Source organism: Dermacentor albipictus, chromosome 4 (genome assembly GCF_038994185.2).
Source record: "Dermacentor albipictus isolate Rhodes 1998 colony chromosome 4, USDA_Dalb.pri_finalv2, whole genome shotgun sequence".
Lineage (NCBI taxonomy): Eukaryota > Metazoa > Arthropoda > Arachnida > Ixodida > Ixodidae > Dermacentor > Dermacentor albipictus.
In genome coordinates, this window is record NC_091824.1 from 48,085,701 (window position 1) to 48,108,856 (window position 23,156).

Consider the following 23,156-nt stretch of genomic DNA (forward strand, 5'->3'; position numbering starts at 1 on the left):
TCCTTTTTTTGAGATTACAACCTGCGAAAGGTTAGTAGACTGAAATGCCCGAACATTTAAACAAGCAACTAACAAAATGAACGCTAACTTAGCGTAGCACATTTCTAATCATCTCTTTGAAACAAGGACATCGCCTTTTCTTTCTTTTTTTCTTTTTTATCAAAATACGATTTCTCGACAAACATCTATGAGAACTGGAATAGACGCCGCAAACAAAAGGAAAGAAAACTAGAAAAATCGCGATTTCATCTGAATTCACATGAGCAATCGCAATTTATCGCATAAGAATTTCTGCGGCGAGCGGCACGACGCGGCGTAAAAACACATAGCTCGCAATTCCAAACAAGACAGACGTTCAGAGGAGGATAGAGGCTTGAAGGGGTCGACACTGATTGGACAAGAGGTGTTTCGAATTGTTTGCCGACGTTGCTATGAGCGGACTCGTCTTCATCAGGGCTGACGATGGCGGGGCCCTTTCTCGAAACGTCGGCTACAACGACTTACCTCGTTCGACCAATGTTGACAACACATAACACAACGAATAAGCGTTACAGCGAAGATCACTGACTATAAGGTCAAGTGCACGCGTCATTTTATTTTTATCATAATGATTATCATTATTATTTAATTTCCTGCCACCCTCACCTCCACTTAGTCGAAGTAGCAGCCATCCTGACGAAACAAATGGCTCGTTCATTCAGTCATTCGCTTATGCAAGCGCGCAGAAAACACGCCTTGCTTTGTAGGTTTCGACATTTCAAACAACTGTTTTCTTTGATCGACAAGAAACAAGTTGCAACAAGAAACAGTTGGCACCTTGAAACCGTCCTCGACAAACAAAGGACAGAAAGGTTTAAAGTATTGCTTCTTCATAAAAAAAAAATAAGAAACGGGAACGATGAAGCCAGAAGAGGCCGGGCTGTTATAAAGGTCCGCCAAGGCAGCTACCGACACGGATCGAAAGCCATTTGAAAGTTATCAGTTTCTTGCACAAAGAGAGGACAAATGTTTCCGATACTATACATAACAAGTTATACGCCTTAAGAGCAGAGCCCGAAAATGAAAAAATAAAATAAATAAATAATTATGAAAGACTGGAAGCTCATGGCAGACTAAATATAACGAAACAATCTGTAGAACAAAGTATTCAGTGGCGCAAAAAAAAAAGAAGCATGTTAATGCGGATCGGGCGAGAAGACCGAGAAGGGGTCCATCGAGCGCGGTTACGCAGCCTGAGAAGGGGACACGGCGTAAAAATAATACGGGACGGCAAAATAACGAGGAGGAGGATGAGGAAAGACAGTAGGCAGAGCGGAAAGCAGGGTGTCTCGCGATGTCGGTAACAACGAAGCAGCAAGCGTACTGCCGCCGATTTCCGCTCCTTGGGGGACCGTTCTCGGCAGAGAAAAGAGGGACCGCTAGCCCGCTTTTATATAGCTGGTGAATTTCCACCGACCGGATCGGACGGTCGGGAGAGAAACTGCTTAATCGACATGTCCTTCGAAGAGGATCACCCAGGAGATGTGAAAAAAAAAGAGAAAGAAGGAAAAGAGTACACGCTGAGAGTGACCGGTGGTCAGGAGGCTTATTTCGGGCCTGTCCTGCTTGTTTCGCGCTGACCACTTCAGCCTATCGCTGTACACTCTTTGTATCTTTTCTTCTGGTACTTCTTTCGTTCTGTTATTCTTTCCGTTAGTCTTTCTTTCTTTCTTTCCTTCTTTCTTTCTTTCTTTCTTTCTTACATCCAGTTCCGTAAAAGGGATCGAAGTTGGTGCTTCCGAGGTCATTTGGTAGACCTCGCTCAGAAACGCAATGTGCTAGTATGTATCGGACTGTCCCTGTGAGAAATTTCTAGCGAAAGAGCCCGCGTGCTTGCGAGAAAACCAGACGGACGCCTTTGCGTCCCTGTACCCCTTCCCCCACAGCAGGGTAGCAAACCGGGTGTGCGTCTGGTTAACCTCCCTGCCTTCCCTCTCATCTATTTCTCTCCCCCCCCCATCTCTCTCTCTCTCTCTGATGGACGCCTGTCCACCGAGATGAGCGGAAAAAGAGACCAGCCGTGATACGAAGGGCCGGCGGGCTCGTTCTGTACCATAACCCGGGGTGCAAACCCTGAGCGAGCCAAGTCCTATCGAGTTGGGCGCTGCCAAGTTTTGGTATGTTTATTTCGCAACGCAAGTTGTTTGTACTTCGCAGAAGCTGGAGCGAAACGGCCAGGAAAGTTTGGACCGTGTTCGGTGGATGTTCTTTCTTTTTCTTTTTGTTCATAGTGACACAGTGGCGCCACTTGAGGCATTGCTGTTTCAGATTAACGTGTCCCGTTTTGGACCATGCGTTAACTTCTCGATTACGAAAGCTGAACGTTGCGCTAGTGTGTCAAGAAGCATGAGGTAATCGACATTTTGTCTTTCTTTTTCTACCCTTCATTATGTACTATGTGCGATGTTGAAGGCTTTCCCAACTGGGCATTAGAGAGAGGGAGAGAAATGAAATGGTAAAGGCAGGGGGTAACGGGTTATTGCGATCTACTTGCCCACTAACCAGCATGAAAAATGAACCTTGCTTAGAGTTCGCCTACGCGTTCGCAACGAAAAAGGAAAACAACAGAATCAGAGGGGGAAAAAAGGAATTAAACGAGCTTTGCACTCTTGATAGAAGCGGAAGGAATGGGCGTTTTCGTGCGGGAGAGCTAATAGGTGCCTAAACCGTAAGTGCCGAAAATATATGTCGGACCACCAACACTACGATGTACAGAAAATGAAATGAGGGAAACGTATGGATGAAATGCCGAGAAGAGCAAAATGGCGGCTATTTGCTGGTGTGGAGCACGTAGACCCAGGCTGTCACTGACTGTTTCCCAACAGCTGCACATAGGTGATGTCCGTGCTCAAGCACTGTAGCTCTCTGCAAAGCGTTCGGCATATTCTGGAAACTATGCAGTTGCCTTCATTGGGTGTTCTTGATGGGACACTGAAGAATAATAGTAAGAGTACTAGTAATAGTAGGAGCAAAAGTAATGGTAGTATGTAGTAGTAGTAATAGTCATGACAGTGATAGGTAAATAAATTTACGCAGGTAAATTTTCAAAGCTATTTTCATTCTTCCGACAGAAAAGGGCCGGCTAATTGACGGGAAAGGGAAGAGAAAGCTTTCCTTGCTCGTGTACCCGCCGTGGTTGTTCAGTGGCTATGGTATTGGGCTGCTGAGCACGAGGTCGCGGTATCGAATCCCGGCCATGGCGACCGCGTTTCGATGGAGGCGAAATGCGAAAACACCCGTGTACTTAGATTTAGGTGCACGTTAAAAATCCCCAAGTGGTCGAAATTTCCGGAGTCCTCCACTACGGCGTGCCTCATAATCAGAAAGTGGTCTTGGCACGTAAAACCCAATAATTTAATTTTCTTTTCTCGTATTTCGCATCATAACCGATAACGTCAGCCCGGCGGTAGCCGTCGCGGCACTGACGCCGCGGATTACGTCAGAAGTTGTTTTAGGGCGACTTCCGCGCAGGAGAAGATGTGAAAGGCTTGCCTCGTTTGGTTGCTATAGAATGCGATGCACCTTTCTTTGTAGAGGAAGAATGCAGCAGGTACGAGAGGACGCAGTCAAAATTACTGCTGTTACGTCAAGATGACGCCACCGTCGCTGCGCTGACGTCGTAGATTGCATCACTGGTTTCCGGTTGGTTTTCACGCAGAAAAAAAAAAAGCTGTCAAAGGCTTGCCAGGATTGGTTGCGAGAATGCAGTGCAACCGTCTTGGTAGAAAAGCAACAGAAAATGAATTTAGGAGGTCTGAGCGTACTCCGTCAGCGTTTATGACGTAACAGATTGCTGGCACGGGAACTTGGAGATAAAATCACCGCTACCCGCCTATCTTCTTTCTTCTTTTTTCAACACGTGATATTTGCGTCTGCGAAATGGTAACTTACTAATACAAATTCTAGTGTTCTTCAATATATGTGTCCCTTTAAGAGTTTAGAGGTCCCTGGAGCCTCTGGAATTCCTTTAATATCAGATTAACCTCACGTCGATATCTCCAGTGCTACTTTGAGGCATTACGCATCCCACTCCACTCGCAGTGAGCCGCATCAAAAGGGTTCGCATCAAAAAGGGTTTAACACAACAGACGAAAATTGCGCTTCTTGTGATCTGATCGGAAAGTCAATTGTTTTAAATTGTAAAGGAAGGTGCCCAGTACAGATTATGTAATCTTGGCTGGTAATGAAAAATAATAACAAGCATTCTTTATGAGAGGAGACTGAGCCGCGGTTTTTTCTTGGGCCTTTATTTTCCGTTGCTTCATTCCCTGCAGAGCCAGTTAAGCACGTCTTTTACAGAGGTTTCTTCCTTTCTTTCTTTCTTTCTTTCTTTCTTTCTTTCTTTCTTTCTTTCTTTCTTTCTTTCTTTCTTTCTTTCTTTCTTTCTTTCTTTCTTTCTTTCTTTCTTTCTTTCCTTCTTTCTTTTTCTCGCACATGTGTGTTTCAAGTGCGAGTTGGAGACATGCTTAAAAAATTTGGCAATTTATGGCATTTCGAAGCGGGTATTTCGGCTGTGTTAACCGTCTTCCACGTCTCGCATAAATTCATTCAGTGCGAAACCGTCACTTCGAACCGGCAATGGTTTAGGGCATCGACTTCAGAATTTACATGCATGCGTCTGCAGATGCACGCAGCAAATGTCAGAGTCGAGTATGCGACGAGACAGCTGTAATTATACTCACGCTTCTTTTTCCGTCTTCCCGTTGGTTATAGAGAAGCTTTTTTTTTTTTACGTAAGCGGGCATGAAAAGAGAAATCTTCGTCGCCTGCGATCCTGATCCAGTTAGGCCGTAAGTAACCGACTACTTCTTTGCACTCGCGCGCTTATCTGAACATTTCGGTCGCGACCGACCGCATGTCGTAATTTATTTTTCTGTCCCGTGTCGCCGCGTTTGTTTGCCCCATATCACTGCGCCTGGTTATACGACCGTCACTGTAGCGTCATGGTTTGCGCCGCGAGCTTGGGTCGTTAACGTATGCACATGCACATTTATCGCCGGCCTAGCCAGGGAAATATTGCTTGTCGAGAGGCGCGTAACGTTCTGGAACACTGACCCTATAATAATAATAATAATAATAATAATAATAATAATAATAATAATAATAATAATAATAATAATAATAATAATAATAATGAAGTGAAGTTAATTAAATCATGGGGTTTTACGTGCTAAAACCACGATCTGATTACGAGTCACGCCGTAGTGAGGGACTCCGGAAATTTGGGCCATCTGGGGTTCTTTAATGTGCACTTAAATCTAAGTACACGACTGCTACCGCTGCTGTTGAAATACCTTAACTTTGCGCGACAAATACAGAAGACGCCTGTATTTCTTTCAAGATTTTTCTTTCTTAATTTTCTTTTCTTTTCTTTCTCATCTCACTCTTCTTGATTGCCGAAGAGGTATGAGAAGGAAAATAAGAAACAACAAGGACATTTATTTATTTATTTATTTATTTATTTATTTATTTATTTATTTATTTAATTTACAACTGTCTGCTTCGTATGGTTGTAAATGAATAGGTACTCCATTTATCAAATGAAGTATGTAAATCGAAGTAGACGCGGAAATTCCGTCAGCGGGAGCCCCCGTCGTGAATGAAGCGAACTGTGTCGCAATTTACCTGTGCACGCACTTCCGGGTAAAAGTACAATGAAATCGCTTGTTACGTAAGAGCTCGCCGATATCGATATCGAAAAAAAAGAAACGACTGAGCTTAGCTTCCCGGGCCGACACAGAGCACCGGAGTAAAATTATTACGCGTTGTGAAATGCCCGTTCAGAATGACCGAGGACGAGGAAACCAAAAGGAATGTAGCAATATGACGGCCGGGAGAAGATTGCGAAATTACTTTCGCATAAACGGTGAAGAGAAGAAAATAAAGCTGAATAACAAAGCGAAAAAAAAAAGCGAGGACTGTTCAGGTAAAGTTGCGACTGAAAATACTTGCGAGCGCAAGTTACCTCACGTTTCTCTTGCACATTACAGGGCTAGTGGTTTCGGCTAGTTGGCTTTCCAAAATGTTAGGTGGTGCAGCGAGAAGCTGGACAGAAGGACAGAGAAAAGACGACGACGAACAGCAAGCGCACGTCGTCGTCCTTTCCGTGTCCCTGTGTCCTGCTTCGCGCCGGACTAAACCTGGGAGTGTTAGCCAGCGCCACCACTCACGGCCTTCACGCCGGATGAGGAAACACCCTTTCTGTCGCAGGCGTCACGTGATCTCTTTTCGCTGAAGGCAACTGGTTAATAAACCCACGCGTGCTACCGGATGGCATCAGTGCTGCCGGATTTGTTCTATCAGAGAAACATGCGTGCATCGGAAAGTGGACGGGAAAACGTGGCTGCGGTAACTCGCTTGGCAAGAGCATCACACGCGTAATGCGAAGACGCGGGTTCGTGGCCCACCTGCGGCCGGTTGCTTTTTTCATCCACTTCAATTTCCTTTATTTTAGCATTTGTTGTTTGTTTGTTGGCATCTTTTTATATGACTAATAAAAATCGGGCCCTCGGTTTCCTTTTCTTCTCGTTCACACACACACGCTCACACGTACACACGCACGAACAGAGAGACAGATCTCCCCGCCCTATCCGTTTCTCAAAGTGGCAGGCGGTCAGCGTTAGTACCGTTCTATAGAATACCCACGGCTACCGCAGTTTGTTCACGCGTGTGCGGATAGGCATGTACGTGCGCGAAAACACACTGAGAGAGCGGATGCTGCCGTTTGCGGGCGCTCTCCTCCCTACGCACAAACGCGCGTGCGTGCGCCCTATGAGCTGGATAGCGCGGCGCTCGGATCAACATTTAAAGAGAAAAAAATTGCTAACGGTAAAAGAAGCTCGGCGCCGGAAAAATAAAGATTGAAGACGGAAACACGATTGCCAGAACGAAATGACGCGTTTTGTTGTTTGCGTGCTTGGACTCCTTCGACTCTCTCTCTCTCTCTCTCACAGTTTCCTTTTCGTGGGCTGCACGGCTCGCGATTGATTTTAGTCTCGCGACCTTTTCTTTTGTTTGTTTATCTCGGAATCGTTCTACGTTTTGAAACGCTAACCAGACTATGTCGGGATGGCGATGAAGAGAAAGAACACCCGGAAACGGGCAGCGAAAGTTCCAAAGACACGCGGCCGAGTAGGTTTCGAGTCAGAAACCGAACGCAACGCAGCCTCCCCGACCTCCAGGCGATTTGATTGAGGTCCCCGTAGGGGCTCCTGGCGCGGTCATCTTTCGAAATGAACGTACTTAGTTCGTGAGAAAAAAAGAAAAAAAAAGAAGGCGATTGAAAGGAACTGTGTGTCGCGAAGGCAAGCAATGCTTTTGGCAGGCTTGTCACTACGGACGAATTTCGCTATCCGGCAGGGCCTCACGGAGGTATTCAACGAGTAACAGTTCCTTTTTTCACAACCTGCAGTTATAGCTTTCGAAAGCCATAGCGAATGTCTTGCTTGTTTACAACGTCAGCTGTCACGTGCTCATTCCAATAACCGTTTCTGCTTTCGATGTTGTTCGCCGCCGCCGGTGTTCGCCACAGCTATCGCCAGGAATAAGGAAAAAAAATTACCCAGTTCTCGCCGGGATTGACCCTGGGCACTCTGCGAGAGAACCCACGCACTCTTCGCCGCGCCAGCTAGCTGCCGCGGAAACATGCCCTGTACAGGCGTCCTAGCGTGCGACGAATCGCGCGATGCGTGGCGCGTAGCGTCGATGCGAGCACACCATGTATTGTTGTTGCTCATTAACGCGTCAGCGTCAAGGAACCCGTGTCACAGAAAATTTGGTGTCGGCGTCGTTACGGCGAAAAGATTTTCAAACCACCCATACCTGGGCCCTCCATGTGTCGCAAGGAATACACTGAACTAATGGAAATTCTAAAGCTAAAATACGTGAAAAATCGCAGACTATGACTTACACACAACCTACACAGACATGATGACTCTCGGATTGTAATTTGGCTATATGAGAAAACATAATCCTATTACGCGAAAACTAGCTAACTAGAAACCCATTTTCCAGCGTTTCTGGAATTCATAGACCGGAGATGGTGTCCGCCATTTGCGCGCGCCGGAGCGCGGGTGTCTCGTGGGTCACAGAACGGGGGAACCCGATTCCTTGCAGTACCTCCAGCTGGAGGTACTGCAAGGTACTGCAATGCGCTCCAGTTGCCGGGCAGCGTCAGGAGCAGTCAGGGATCTTTGAATGCTATCTCGTTACACTCTTAAAGGCGAAGCTTAAGCGTCCTCCAAATTTTTATTGTACCAGGTAATACGCCGTGTAGCAGTTGCTTAGGTGGAGGTGTAAGTTATGAGAAAGAAAAAGAATATTAAGGAAGTGTATGCGAAAATTCTAAATTGAAAACCATGTATAGCGTACTTGATTAAATGAATCAAGCTGGGTGACTATTTCTCACCTCCCCGTTTCAAAGGGGGCGCCAATACATCACCGTCATCTTCAGCAGCAGCAGCAGCGTCGTATCGTACCACTTGTCACGCGATGTGAGATGCGCACCGCATGGCGTCGACACGTCCAAACATTGCATCGCAGTTGCGTTGTATTGCACCTTTCCTCTCTTTGCTATCTCTCTCTCTCTCTCTCTCTCTCTCTCTCTCTGCGTTGTATTGCACCAGGTGTTCCGACACGTAGTACTTGCATCGTACCGTGCCACGTGTCGAGAGATGTGACATTTCAACCGCGTAGTCTCGATTCCTGTGTTCACTCTCTTGCGAACATGTTACGGCGTCTCCTCGCAAGGTACGAACCGCTGCTGAAGAAGCGAATCGTAGAGCTAGCTACGCGCGCGCCTGGCAACCAGGGAACGACGGGCTCAGCAGACCGCTGCTCAGAGAGCAGCACAAGCCGCAGCTCGGCGTCGACGGCGGGCGGCCAGTTCAGTTCGTTCTCGTGAGAGGGACAGCAGAGACTTCGCCGCGAAGACCCACTAGTGCGCGCAGCCGGAAATGGAGCTCCTGTAAAGCCCCTCCTCCAGCTTACGCTGGAACCACACTGCGTGTGCCGTGCCAGGCCTGTCGTTTTTATTTTTTCTTTGCATTTCGTGATTCTTTCTTACGTTTGTTTTTTTTCTTTCACGAGTGGCTAATTCACGCACTACGAGTACACATATTCACAAGCTGTTCCGAATGCAATACATCAGGAGTCGAAGTTGATGCCGCGAAGGGCGTTGGTCGGCCATCCCACCTAGGTGGTGCCACTGTTGATCTGGGCTCCTGGCCCTCAATGTCCCGCTCATCGTCAGGCTACACGTTGCCATACAGGGCTCGCAACAAGTCCTCAGCATTTATGTGCCTTAGAGATGTACGTGCCAACAACAGCTTGCGGAGCATCAGTGCTGCAGAAGCTCTTACTGCTTGCTCTCTCCCCTCACAAAAACCGAAACCCCCGTTTTGAGCAATTCGATCCACACAAGAATTCTACTTCTCCGCCTCTCGATACCGTAGGGCCCGAGAACTTTATCAATCACAAGCTGTTTTACAAGCATAGCGCTGCCACCTGAACTCAATGGTTAGAACAAATCAGCCACAATATTTTTTCCTTTCGGCAGTTTCTTTTGATTCCTTCGCTCTTTACATTTTTCCTCTAGCCACTCCTTACATTGTAGATCCACTTCAAAGCAAACGAAAACAGAGTAAAATAAGCAAACAGGCAAAAAAGAAACAGCAACAATAAAGTACGCACACAAAAGCAATGCAAAAGAATTTCCGCTCCACATTTTGGCGATCCCTCTTTACGCGGCTCGTGGGTTCGTGCAAACTGCACGCAGGAGACCGTGCCGCGTGATCGCTCAAAAAATAAGAATAATTAAAGAAGCGGCCGGCTCGCTACCTTGTGACGAAGCCTGCCTTAGAAGCGGCACTCTTATCTGCCCGTTAGCGTCACAGGGACCGCTATACCGGCGTGCGCCTTCCTATGCTTAAGTCCACCTCCCACGACGCCGTGGGTCGACAACCGTGAAGACTGGCAGGGAGCGCGTTTGTCGGCGCCCTCGTCTGCGGGGACGTTAAGTGCGGCCGCGCAAGCTGAGCGGTTCGAATCACGTGCACGTGCGGTGTTAAAGCGACCGTCGGTTCGCCGATGTGATCTGTTGCCTCTCGACGACTCATCCCTCTAGCCGATGACGTATAGAAACGTTTCTGTAATGTCTCGCTGTGCTGTTTGCACGTAACTAATAATAAAAAAGAGGCACAAGCAAAGGTCGTCGGAATTAACATCCGGGCTGTAAGGCCGCCCGCCTCAGCGCAGTGCAAACTATGGTTGCTCGTGAATTCCCGCTGATCGTTCCCCTATGGGCTAGAGTTTCCGTCGGCAACGTTGAGCACTTTGCAGCCTTACAAGGAGACGTCGGAATACAAAAGCAGTGTACAGCTTTGGGACTCGTTGTCCGAGGAAGGAAGAAAAATTAGGGCGCTCTTGTAACTAACAATAGAAGTTGCGTCTCTGCAGGGCCCATGCGTCGCATTTCTATCTCGACTCACCTGCGTTCTTTGTTTGACCACCCGCTGCTCAGGCTAGGACGCTTTCCGCTTCGTTCGCTATAAAAAAATTCGTTCTCTATAGTTAGCGGAAAGTCGAAGTTCGACAACGACACCACTCTGCTCTTTGTCGCTGTTGTGCGCCCGCGCAAGCGCATACGTGTGCTAGCGAGCGAGCGTGCTTGCATGCGTGTGTGCGTCACGTCCCCTTAAGCACAACGCACGCCCCCTGCAGGGCAAAAGCAGGCTATTATGCGACGGAGAAACCGCGTGGACCTACACAGAGCTCAACTGAGTGATGTAAACGGGTGTCTTGCTTTATCTTCGACTTTTCGAAAGCTCTCTCTCTCTCTCTTTCTGTGCGCCTCGCGATTTCTCTTATTATTTACGGGAGGTCTCTCGAGCTGCTTCCGATTATTAAACCCACGTTTGGTGCCTCTCCTTACGTGCGCTCCTGCGCCTTAATGGACGGCGGTGCTGACGCTTCAATAAACGCTAGGCCCAACGTGGGCGACATTAACGAAACACGCGCCCCTGCGCCTTGCTTGGGGTGCATGCGCCTTGCGTGGCAAAATTGATTTCTTTGTCGAAGCGAGTGATCGCTTATGCAAGGCAGCTTGCAAAAAAAAAAGAAAAAGAAAAAGGCGGGTGTGAGCTCGTTGAACGCAACACGCGTCTCCTCGTCTTGTTTGTTTGTTTATCTTCTTTTTTTCTCGTGTACTTCGCTGCCGCGCCCTTCTGCGGTCTCCTTTGTTTCGGAGTCAATCAGGAAGGAGCGTCGACGACTTCACTCATGAATTTCCTCTCAGCTCCCAGACGACCTGGGTTGCGATGGCAAACCGAGCGAAGAATGCAGTGAGGAGAGGAGCTAACGCAAGTACTTAGGCCTCGATTCAACGCGCGCGCGCATCTTGGAAGATCCGCTCTTATGTGCGCGCACACGCGCGCACGCAGCGGCGTCGCTAACTACACGCACACAAACACACGCACATACACACAAATGCGAGCGAGCGAGCATAACCGACCTGTGCGCTCAGACAATGTGCGTCGCAGGTCTCGTGCGGGTTCTCCCGTGTTCGGCGGGGAAGTAGGCACGCGGGGGGGGGGAGGGGGGGGGGACGAGGCTGCAGGAAAAGGCGGAATGCAAAAGTATGCTAATTCAATCGCGGCGCGCGCGTTTTCTGCAGGATGGGGAGCGAAAGACAATAAGGCTGGGAGGGGGGGGCGCAAATAAACGAGCAGCGCCAGGAGCTGCACAGGTTATAACGAGAGTGAGAGTGTGCGCCGGCACTTAAGGAGAAACTGGGCGAAATGTAATATCTGCATGTTGGCCCCCGCTTCCTTACGCACCCACCCACCCACCCACGCACACTACACACGCCAAGACAACCCTAGTCCGGAAGCTAGGAAGTAGTAATGTATGGGCGCTTCTTCCTCTACTTTTTCCTTTTTTTTTAATATGTTGCTGAAGGCGGCTGCAGGCTAAGGGGTGACGGGTATCGCGCGATGTTAGCGCGTGTAAACGTTGTGAGACGAAAAGGAGATAAATTTTGGAGAGCCTAACGATGGCAACGTGACTTCCTTCTTTCTCCGAGCGCCTGTGCTGCAACTGCAAGCCCGTTCCCGTGAACGAGTTTCCGATGGGTTTGTTGTGCCGCGCGACGACGCGCAATGCAGCCCTTCTGAAAGAAAAAAAAAGAAGAAAAGTAAGCGCTAGGCATCGAAAACAGTCCCACGCGCAGGAGGTTTACTACTAGACTTTTAACTACTTTCACTTTTTTTTTAGTGATGTTGTTTGAGTGAAATACTGTTTTTTTATTTATGTACTTCGCGGCGTTGTTGAGGGTCGTTGTATTTGAGGCAAGCTCACTAACGTTTTCCACTGCACATATGCGTAGGCTTCTGCATTGCAATCCTGGCGTCATTCTTTTTTTTTCTTGTTCTTTAAATGCAAATTGCACGCTCCGAAATATCCGGGTGTTGCCTTCACCAAAGCAAGTCTCGCACAGTAGGGGCTGTAACGACATGCGGCGACAAATCAGTCAAGCTAACACGCTATCGAAGCGTGTTAGCTCGCGTAGCTGATCCGCCACGATGGCTGTAGAATTCTACTGCTACGCACGGGGACGCGGGTTCGAATCCTGTCCTCCCGAGCGGCGCCATTCACACGCCAGCGCACACAGAAAATCGCTTGTCTACTGTGCCTTGCGTTCTGGTTCACGTCATTCAAGAGCAAACGGATATACGCCGCCTTTCATAACTCGTAGGTGGCTTTGGGTCGCTAAACCTTATTAACCAATCAGTCTTTAACTTGGGAGTCAACAGCGTTCGTCCGAATAGTAGGCTTAATAAGCTAACCAATGAAACTAACGCTCTCACGCTCACGTGCAGTAGAAACGAATGATTTTTCTCTTTCCTCGTTTAAAGCATGGCCTCAAATTCGTAATAAGAGGATAACAGACGGAGCTTTATCTTTACGACAAGCCTCGCAAAGGTTTGTCGTCAAAAATTTTTTTTTCGTCAGCGTACGGGATTAATTTTAGAGAGCTTTAGTGCAAAATGACGACCTTTCATGCAGACCCACTTTTTTTTCGCGGCATTAAAGATGACGACTATACGCTATGGAAATAAAACAAAAGAGACAACTGTGATTAATTTAAAAGATGTTCGTTCTCCACTAGCAGCTTCCATCACGCCAGTGACATGCGTTTATGGGCAGCCATTACACAACTCCTCAAATGCGATAAAAACCTCTTCCTCTCCGTTTCGCCCTGTACGCGTTTGTGTGGCATAGTTGCTTTTCGTTTTGATCCGGCGCCTGGAAGCGCATGTCTCTACACACAATAAAAACTGCCGTGATAAAAGGCTGGGAAGACTACGAATATATACATATATATGAAAAGAGGCAGCACTCGGTTTCGACGAAGAGATAACTTTTAATTGCAGAAATCTTCTGCGAAAGTAACTGAAATAATTATAAGCAAAACTAAAGCAGTACATGAAACAAATATTCAAAAGAAAAAAGAAGCATGTGTTCAGAAACAAAGTTGAGCTGTCAGAAGAACATTAACATCAACAACAATAATTGCAATATTAGTTACGTGCAGCGTATTAGTAAATTAGTACACACAGGGTTACATCAGTGTTTGTTCGGTACAAGTGGTGCTGTACAGTTCCGCATCAACTGTGCTTGAACCGAGCGGTGTGTTTGGACCAGCCATCCACGTTAGTACGCGGAGGACTCGCTCAACAATGGTTAAAGACTGGGACATGTATTAAATCAATTGGGTATCGCGCCGACAAACGTTAAACGTTGTGTCTCCGTTTGCCGCATCATTTGTTTTTTTTAATGCGTAAGCATTTCGTACCTACCCAACGAGAAAAAAAAAAAAAAACGTCCGTCTGTCACGTAAGACGTATGCTTTCAAGACAGGGCTCGCAGCAGCGAGCGAATTGACCTTCGTGCTGCCTGTCGCTTCACCGCGAACTAAGCGGCGAGATACACTCCGCACACGAAGCTATCAGCACTCGCTGCACTGGGTCCCCATCGCAGATCGCTTTCTAGATAGGGGCCGCACCATACGCAGCCGCCGCCGGAGTACGGTTGGTCGCGGCTGATAATGCTTCGATGTTGATGGATAAGGCGCTAAAGAGCCGTAATGGCTTATTATATTAAATATCTTCATTGCTTTTCGTTTAGATTATTATTATTATTATTATTATTATTATTATTATTATTATTTCTTGCTGTAGAACATAAAGAAGCGGAGTACACACGGTACTTGCTACACGAGCCACTCCACAGCAGCATAATTATAGCAGAACAGAACAGAACTCCCGATAAAAAGGAGAAGCATTGTCATCAGTGTGAGACCGTTGACCGTCCGCGCAGTCTGACGAAGATAGATGCTTAAGAATAGCTGCGTGCTGTTGCCTTATTTCTTCGTAGTTAGCCGCAGCGTTGCATACCTTCCTGAGTTGAGACACGTGTCCAGGTGAATCTGACGTTGACACCGTGACCAAGCCGTTCATTTTCAACCTCGCGCTCATTTTACGGGTGTCACGAACGGAAGACCCGCGTGCCATTCCCGGATGCTGGCCTCGATATCAATTTCTCGGTTAAAAAGTGGGTCATGGCAGCACATCGCGAACGTAAAAAAAAAAAAAAAAGTTTCGTCGGGTGAAATCAGTGGACCTCACCGAGTTACGTTCTTGTTTTGCATCGTCGTTGATGAACCTGACGCGAGCGACTGCGTACTCGCTCCGTAATTGCGCTCGGTGGTCGTATCCTCGCCACGGAGGAGATGCAGCTTTCAAATTTCCCTATGATCAGTTGGCGCTGCGTAGGCTTCACTCCGAATACGAGGTCGCAGGCTGGACTAGCCGGCCATGGCGGCAATGTTTTGACGGGCGGTCGGGTAGTCAAGAAACGGTCATACGCTTCGATTTACTGCCCATGAAAGAGCCGCAGGTGGTCGAAATTAAACCGCAGCCCTCCACTACGGCGTCGTGTTGCTTCAATGGGTTATACCCACGAATCGATCGATATTTAGTCAAATGTATGTCCCAAAACAGCTGACATGTACGATCCATCCTTTTCTTTCTTTTCTTCTTTAACGAAAAGAGGGAGAAAGGCCGTCTGAGTTGAAGGCAAGGTACAAGTGCGGTTGGAAGGCAATGCTTCACAGCATACGGCTCAAGAAGGGTCAACCGTGTGGGCCACAAAAAAAAAGAGAAAGAAGAAGAAAGGAAGAAAGCAAGCGGAGTCAGAAGTGCAGACAGAGGTAGTGCAAAACAGCGAACGATGTTCCGGAAGTAAGTCCAAGGCTGCTCAGTGTGCCGCCGTCGCGACGCCCGACGTTTCCGCAGCGTGGTGTTGGCTGCGCCGGAAGTTGCGTCATTTCGTCCTTTCTTTTTTTTTTACCCCTTGCCGCGCCAGCCCGCCAGTAGCGTTCCGACCCGCGCCCAGAGTCATCTCTCGATAAGCCGGTGAATGCTTCATTTTATTTTAATTTTTAGTTTTCTGACGACGTTCTTCGCTTCCCCTTCTCTAACTGCCAGTGTTTCGCGGTTTTCACGAATGCAGGAGTCTGGTTGGCTATATATCCGGAAACGATTTCGTGCGCGCAAGGACTTAGCAAACAAACTAGAACAAAGGAAGTGCAGATGTGTAATTAGAGTTGCGAAATTTACGTGGGAAATTTTCTCTGACCAGACTATCGTTCATGTTTCAAGAAGGGAATGAAGACACATACCCAGAGAAGGGATGAGTCACGATATCTAGAATAGCTTTTTCTTTCTCTTCCTTTCGTTATTATTTACTGCTGGGAAAGATAGGAGAACTAAGCCGATCGACGACTATGCAGGTTGATTGTGCTAGCTTTTAAAGGACTCTTTCGTGCCGCCGCACACGCTGCAAATAATTTGTAATTTTTATCTTGCATACACAAGGGTGCGAGAGCCCTGTTCCGCTTCTTGAACGCGACTGGACTGTATGAACGTTTGCGACTGTTATCGAACATTCTTCCGCGGGTCCGTTCACGCTTACTGACTATCATTTTCACAGCGGAGCTGATCTAAGTCCGGCCTTCGCCGTCCGGCGTCACGCAGGGGGCAGGGGCCAACGCGCGCGCCGGGGGAGCGGCAGGAGAGGGGTATAGGAGCAGGTGTTTCACCGGCGCGCGCCCTTTCCCCCCATGGATTCCGTTCGGCGCGACTGGCAGCGCCGAAATCGCGCAAATCCCGAACTTCAAGAGCGAGAAGGCGCAAGCAAAGCGCCAGCGGAGGGAAGCCGTTACCGACGAAGATTGCGAACTGGAAGCGCAAGCCAACCCCCATTTTCAAGAGAAGGCAACCCAAGCCGAGCGCCAGCAGAGGCAAGTTAACCCCATACTTCGGAAGTAGGAGACCGAGCAGAGACGTCGATGCAGAGAGATCCCTCCCACTGAGGGTGCCGGTGGACGGTTCAAGAGAGAATCACTCGGTCGTGAGTGCGGCCACAGCTGCAAGGTGTGTGATAGACTGTGTTTGATCACAACCTCACTCAGGCAACTGAAGAACGTGCGCAATCCGGAATCGAAGCTCAAATTTAGCGGAACAATGACAACGAGACAAAATATTTTCATCAATATCACGTTAAAGACGAGTTCAAACTTGAGAAAACTACCACCAGCTTCACTGTTTTGACAGCCTTCATGGCGTGGAACTGGCTCTACTTTCTTTCGGTTCTCCTTTTTCTCATTGATATTTCTTTTTTCCCACTTCTCCAGACAACGGGCACGTCATTGGTTGAACTTCCTGTATTTCCTTATTCCGTTCTCTCTCTCTCTCCACTGTTCATATCCTTTCTTTCTCACAAATCTACGCAGCAGAGAACATGAACATTTTATCATAATTGTTCACTCACTCACTCACTCACTCACTCACTCACTCACTCACTCACTCACTCACTCACTCACTCACTCACTCACTCACTCACTCACTCACTCACATACTACGTGTTCCTTACGTTTGGACTCAACGCGCGTGGAAAAACAGCTCCGCTTGGGCACTCGGGACTACGGCGCGCGGATGCCGTTCTGTTCTCGTTCAGCGGTGGTGCAGAGGGCGAGGAGGAGAACGAGGGCGAGGGTCAAGGGAGAGGAGGGCGCGCGCCGCCGGCCATGTGACCCGCGAGGAGAGACGCGCCGCCGCCGCCGTCTGGGCCAAAGAGAGCCGCACACGGCAGTTCGCGAGGGCGCGCGCCTGCTTGCGGCCGAGAGCGAGTCGTCGCCGTCGTCGTCCTGGGCATCCCGCCGCTCCCGCGCTTCCGCCGCCGCGCAGACCTCGCTCAGCTGCTCGCAGTCGCGGGCGCTCTCCTCTCTCGAGTGGCGGGTCTTATTTTCCCCGGGCGCCTCTTCTCTCGCCCGTAGGAGCACGCGCGCACACGGTGCTTGTGCCCGCTTCGAAGTCGTCGCCCCGCTCACGCCGCCTCCTTCGCGCACGTGGTGCCGCCGCCGAGTTTCGCCGCCTCACCTGACGCGTCTTCCGTCGGGGAACGACGACGGATCGTGGTTGTTGTTGTTGTCTCGAAGCTGAGAGGGGACAGCCGGACGTCGTCACCGACTTCAGTGTTTGGTCCCGGAGCTTCGGATTATCGTGAAAGAGAAGCGAGACCGACTCGCGGGACGTGAGGATCGAGGAGGAAACGGGCGTCTGCCGTCGCGTCCTTTCGGTCCCGAGGTGTTCTCGCCCAATCGCCGGGAGCGTTTCCCGGAGACCGATGTCAATCACCTCGTGGCGCGCGGTGCGTCGTCGCTAATGGTGAGTGCGCCAAGAATTGAACTTGACACTTTCTAGTCTTTTTTTTTTTTTTTTTCACGCGGGGAGAGTTGCAGGGAGAACAGGAGCTTGCGTTTAGCTCAAACAAATCGCGCAGCTTGCCCGAGTAAGAATTGGCGAAAACAGGCCTTGTTCCGCGCCCTTTTGTTTTGTTTCGCATCTCTCTTGGCAAGCGCAACATCCAATGATCCGTATCCCTTATTGCATTTCGTTCTAACGTAGGCACGTGATTATTGCTTGCCAGCGCCTTGTTAGAGCTGTCAGACTTCTTTAACTGTGTTCCTTTGTCTTTCATTGTTGGCAGGCCAATAGCTCGATCGAATGCTGAGAGCCGCGGGGGAAAAAAAACAACAACAACAGGCAGACATGTCAATCGAAACAGGAATTCCGGTTTGCTAACTTACACAGTTGCTGCGAATCTGGGAGGCAGAAAGATAAACAAGGAAATGGAAAAGGAAGATAACGTTGCTGATATGCAAACAGGAGTCCCACGCTCTGTTGCTTTGTTTCAACCCGTTAGGTCGCAGCGAGACCACATTGCTACGATTCCGCGTTACGCATTTCGATTTAATGAGGTACGAATAAATATTCCACAGTTGTCGAAATTGTGGTGCTTAAAAAGATTTTCAATTTGCTCACAGACGCAGTGTGACAGCGTGCGCCTGTATTTGGGTGTTAGTCGTCTAGAGACGCAGGGGGACATCAAGGTGGCGGAACGGGCCTCAATGGGTTAATGCGTAAGGTGTCTGCACGTGACATAGTCATATGTCAATCTTTATAGGACTTTGCTAAGTTTAACGCAGTGGTTTGTGCGGAAGGAAATATTTACTGTAACAATTTTGGCAAGAGTCATTCAGATGCGGGACACTGTTTGCATTTCTGTGCTACGTAAACCCGTATGACAAAAATGAAAAAAGGACATGCCTTTACAGTATTTATCAGTTCTTCTCTAACGCTTACTTCATCAAGTTTGCGTCAACTCCACTGCGCTTACCAGGATCTGCTTAAAACAACGAGGAACGTTTTCCGGCTGCTCTCTCTCCTCCCCCCCCCCCCCCCTTTTTTTTTCTTCGCACATATTTGCAGTAGACGTTGCTAACAAGAAACTCTGTATAAGTTATAACACTGACGCTGTTGCTTTATAGTGGCGGAGGTTGGAGATTTAAAAAAAGAAGCGGTTCAAACGATGTCTCGTGCTTGACTATAACCTAGCCAATTGGCTTGTCTCGCAAACATCTCTGCCTGTTTGTCGCTTGAAAATTATATTACATGTATCAAAACGCCTTTATTTTCTTTTTAATTAAAGCGATCGACGGATGAAGCTCGGAAGTAAGCGAGCTAAAGCAATGTGACTCACGGGAAAGAAAAATGAAAAAAAAAAACGTTTAAGACAAGTGAAGCGTTACTTCCTTGGTAAACGTCATGCTCGAAGATATGATAGTGCTCCGCGTTTAGCTGCCTCCGGTACAGCCCCTTTTACCATTTATCTTCCTTTATGAAGCAACAACGTTGAAATACATTGACCTAACCTTTCACATGCCGCATAAAAGCGCTCGCTTCATGTGGTAACAGTATATGTTCTTTCTCTATATATGTACTATATCCTAAAAATTAAGTCGTGAACATTTCTGTACTGATCGGCTTTCTAAACTTAACCTGACCGTTTCAGAGACGCTTCTTTAGCTTAACGATGTTCGATTAAATTATGCTTGCCTAGAATGAGCTCGAGAAACGCGCTTACCTAATATAGCAACACATAGTAGTGTCTCTCTCAATCACGGGCGATCACGTGATTTTCGAGAAGGCTGTCTATGTCAGCGCCGTATTTATTGCATTAAAGTTCGGCCGGGCTTCCGGCTTGGCTGGAGGCGTACTCGATTCTTCTTTTGAGAAAAACGTGTCCCCTTGTTGCACGAGAGACGGGCTGGCCTTTCACAATCCATCTTCGTTACACTGTCAGGCCAACGAGCGAACGCGCATAGATGTTGCAAAACAGTGTCGTCTCGTTCGCGGGGTCATTATGTACGAGCCCGATATTTGCGTATGCAGACGCAAAGGTACACGGCATATTGTGCTCACCGTTCCTGCGTACAGGTCGCCATATGGGAAGTCATCACTCAACCGATCGCTGAGAAATGGAGGTGACTTGCTGGTAAATATTTACCGCCGAAATTGTATCCAAAGAGACAATACAGTGGAGTAGAGAGAGAGAGAGAGAGAGGCAGATGGGAAGGAAAGACAAGGGAGGTTAGGCAGTGTAAGTACCAGCTGGCTGCCCTGTGCTGGGGTAAGGGCTAAAGGGAATATAAGGAGAAAGGGGAGAAGGGACAAATTCGAAAGGGGGGGAGGGGGAATGAATGCATGCGACACCGGGAAGAGACACAGAAGATAATTACGCTGGTAACAATGCCGCCATGCAGCTGAACGCTGGTCAACTGACACGTGTGTGGAGCCATAGAGTTTCATGCCATAATTACCACAGGGAATTGTGGTGCTAGTGTCTACGGGAGCTGCAGTGGTTGTACCAGCATGGAGAACTATGGGAAGTACATGGATTGGCCTAAACTTTGTCCTTCTGGCTTCAGACGGCTTCGCGACTTTGTAAACTCGTCATGTTCATCAAAGCAATGCTTAATAAGTAATTACACGAGCATTATTAAAATTGTCCGACGGGAAGGTTCGAACGCAGAACCTTTAGCGCCGAGGCCTGGTGTTCAAACCATTACACGATGGGCGCATGCAGTTAACAAGCGGCATAAAACGCCCTTAGGGACTTGTCGTGGGCGAGCCATGGTGTCTTGAAACGCTTGGCGCGTTTCGATTTGGCCACCTCGACAAGTTAAACCGTTGCAATTGGTAGCCGCTGTGTGTGATCTCAGCGTCTTCTGCACTTCTAAAAAGTATAGTCTGCTCTGAAATTTGCCACAACCAAGCCACACAAAGGGTAACAAAGAGAGCCACGAGAACGTTTGAATCCACAAGCACGAAGACAAATCCATGTATTTCGCGTCATTCCCATGGGGTCAACGACTTTAGCGCCAGAGTTTCCTCTAGTAATTATTGTGGAAAACTCTGTGTCGCGCGCGTTGAGATGACAGAACCGCGACAATTTCTATATTTTTCTTCGCGTACCTAGTGTCAATACACCACTATACTTTCGCCTTGTTTTAAGAGAAAACATTATTTTGTTAATTGTAAGCGTTATAAAAAAATTCAAAGAACGAAGGTGATTACAACAGCGAGAAATACATAGATGTACGTAACAGCCTGTCTGTCGTTATATTAACTTTTTTTTTCTTCTTTTACTATAGCTAACAAAGAACTCAGTTGATCCCTGTACAACCGTGGTCGAAAGGTAGCTCATATTGGCCAATAAAACTAAGCTGTACGAGTAAAATAGCAAGAAATACAAACTTGGAACTTCGAGCGCTAATCGAGCTTTCTTTTTTTATTTTGATATTTACTTGTGTCTACGACTGCTCTTCTTTTAGCTTTGCTGCATAATCAAGCAATCATCCTTCTCTTTAGCCGATTTATCTCAGTGCTCCTCATCATCCTTATATAGGCCCAAGAACGATATCTCATTTTTACTGCCGGTTTAGCTTCTTCAGGTGTGCGGAACAATTTACAGCCACTGTAAGGTGCAACATGTTCGCGCTTTGTTCTAAGCGTTTAAGCAAGCAGCGAGTAACCTCTCAAACTCACGCCCATTTTTTTCCCCTGCACAGCTTGTCTTACTACCGTCATTTTCACTTTTCTTAAGGCAGCGTGGGCACGTTGAACCGGACTTTATTCGACGCATAAAACGTTGGAAGTGCTCTACAAAATAGATTAGCGTAAAGCTGAGCTGCTCGCCCGTGAACATACCGTGTCGTAATCCGTTCAAACGTCCTCCAGATATGTCAGCCTCGTCGTCGCTGGTTTATCGCCTCTCCTAAAATGCATGTGAAAGCTCAAGCGGGAGCAATACATCGCAACCAAACCATTTCCTCCCAAGAATTACTGGGGGCACTCTGGCGCCGCGCGATCGCTGAGCTATAATGACAGTTACGGGGAGTACCGTATTTATTCGTGCATAGGTCAGCCGTTTCTTGTTTTGTTGTTGTTGTTGTTGTTACCCAAAATGTGCTATTGACCTATGTGCGCGTGCAAAGTACTGAGATAACGGACATCCCTCCGTTGCGCCCGCTGTAAGGCCACTCTGGAGATTATCCGGGCTGGCTTTAATAAATGCTGCATATCCAGCGCATTCGTCGACGTCGAACATGACGTCGTTTGTGGGGCTGATAAGCGTTCGACGAGGAGTACTTCTCTGGCTGCTTGTGACATCGAATGGCGAGATTTTTAGTAGCCGAGATCAATAGGTAGGGGCCGACTTATATTATTGCTCGAGCTATTTTCGAGTACGTACAGTACGGGGATTTGTCTATAATCTTCGCGCGTGTGGCTTCGGACATTCTTGTGGCGTTATTTATTACACGCTTTCTTTTCTTTTTTCTAAATGTCCAAGTATAGTTTATTTATTTATTTTTTACGCAGTGAAGCAATAAGCATCCTCGCCACATGCATAATCATTGCCAATTGTTGCACTTATACCCGCAGTAATTTCTTGAAAGCGATCGATTTACAAAGTCACGAAAGCGTTCTAAGTCAAAAGGACCAAGTTTGTGCAAGCACTTGTACTACCCGTCATACCAAAGCTGGCGGAACCGCCACATCTGCTGTCCTCACAGGCACTAGCGCCGGATTTATCTCTAGTAACGTTTGGCGGAAACTCTTGCGGTCGCTTGCAAGGCCTCCGAGACCGCAGTCTGCAGCGACAGCAGCAGCGCTGTAGCGTGTGCGGCTTGACCTGACCGCGGCCTTTCGCGCATCGAACGGGACGGGTATTCTTTTTTTATTTGCCGGCGCGGCTCACCAGTCCGGCGAGCATGAAAGTTTGCTAAGCCGGACGCACACATTCGTTCTTGCGTGAAAGCCACCGGAAAACTCCGCGGCGGTCACTATTCAGAGTTCAATCCCGCCCCGGGCAAGCGAATTTGTTGCTCTGTGTTCGGCGCTGCGTCTGACTCCACATCGGTGTTGACTCGGCTCCGGGCTATATCCAGGCGCGGGCCTGCGCTAAAGGCCCCGAGCAAGTGATGCGTGACGCGGAGTTCTTTTCATTGTAAGTGTAATTCTTTCGTGTACAGGCACGTGTAGGGAAAGGACAGGCTGCAAGTTTCCATGGTGAGATGCGGCAGTGGTCGTGGTCGACAAAACGGACGGCTGCATTCTGCTTTGCGTGCGTGCGTGCGCGAATGTGTTCGTGCG

At 48.1% G+C, this 23,156-nt stretch overlaps 1 protein-coding gene across 3 annotated transcripts in view; it reads left to right on the top strand.

The window, feature by feature from the left end:
- The window catches only part of LOC135915395 (irregular chiasm C-roughest protein-like), a 407,803-nt gene that overhangs the window by 221,077 nt on the left and 163,570 nt on the right, over positions 1 to 23,156 (top strand). The window contains exon 1 of one of the 3 annotated variants that reach the window (XM_065448444.2): positions 17,223 to 17,825. The exons of the other annotated variants lie outside the window; for them this stretch is intronic. The gene's annotated coding sequence lies outside the window, so the exon portion shown is untranslated. Of the gene's footprint in view, positions 1 to 17,222; positions 17,826 to 23,156 lie in introns of those variants that run through there. 3 annotated transcript variants of the gene reach the window in all.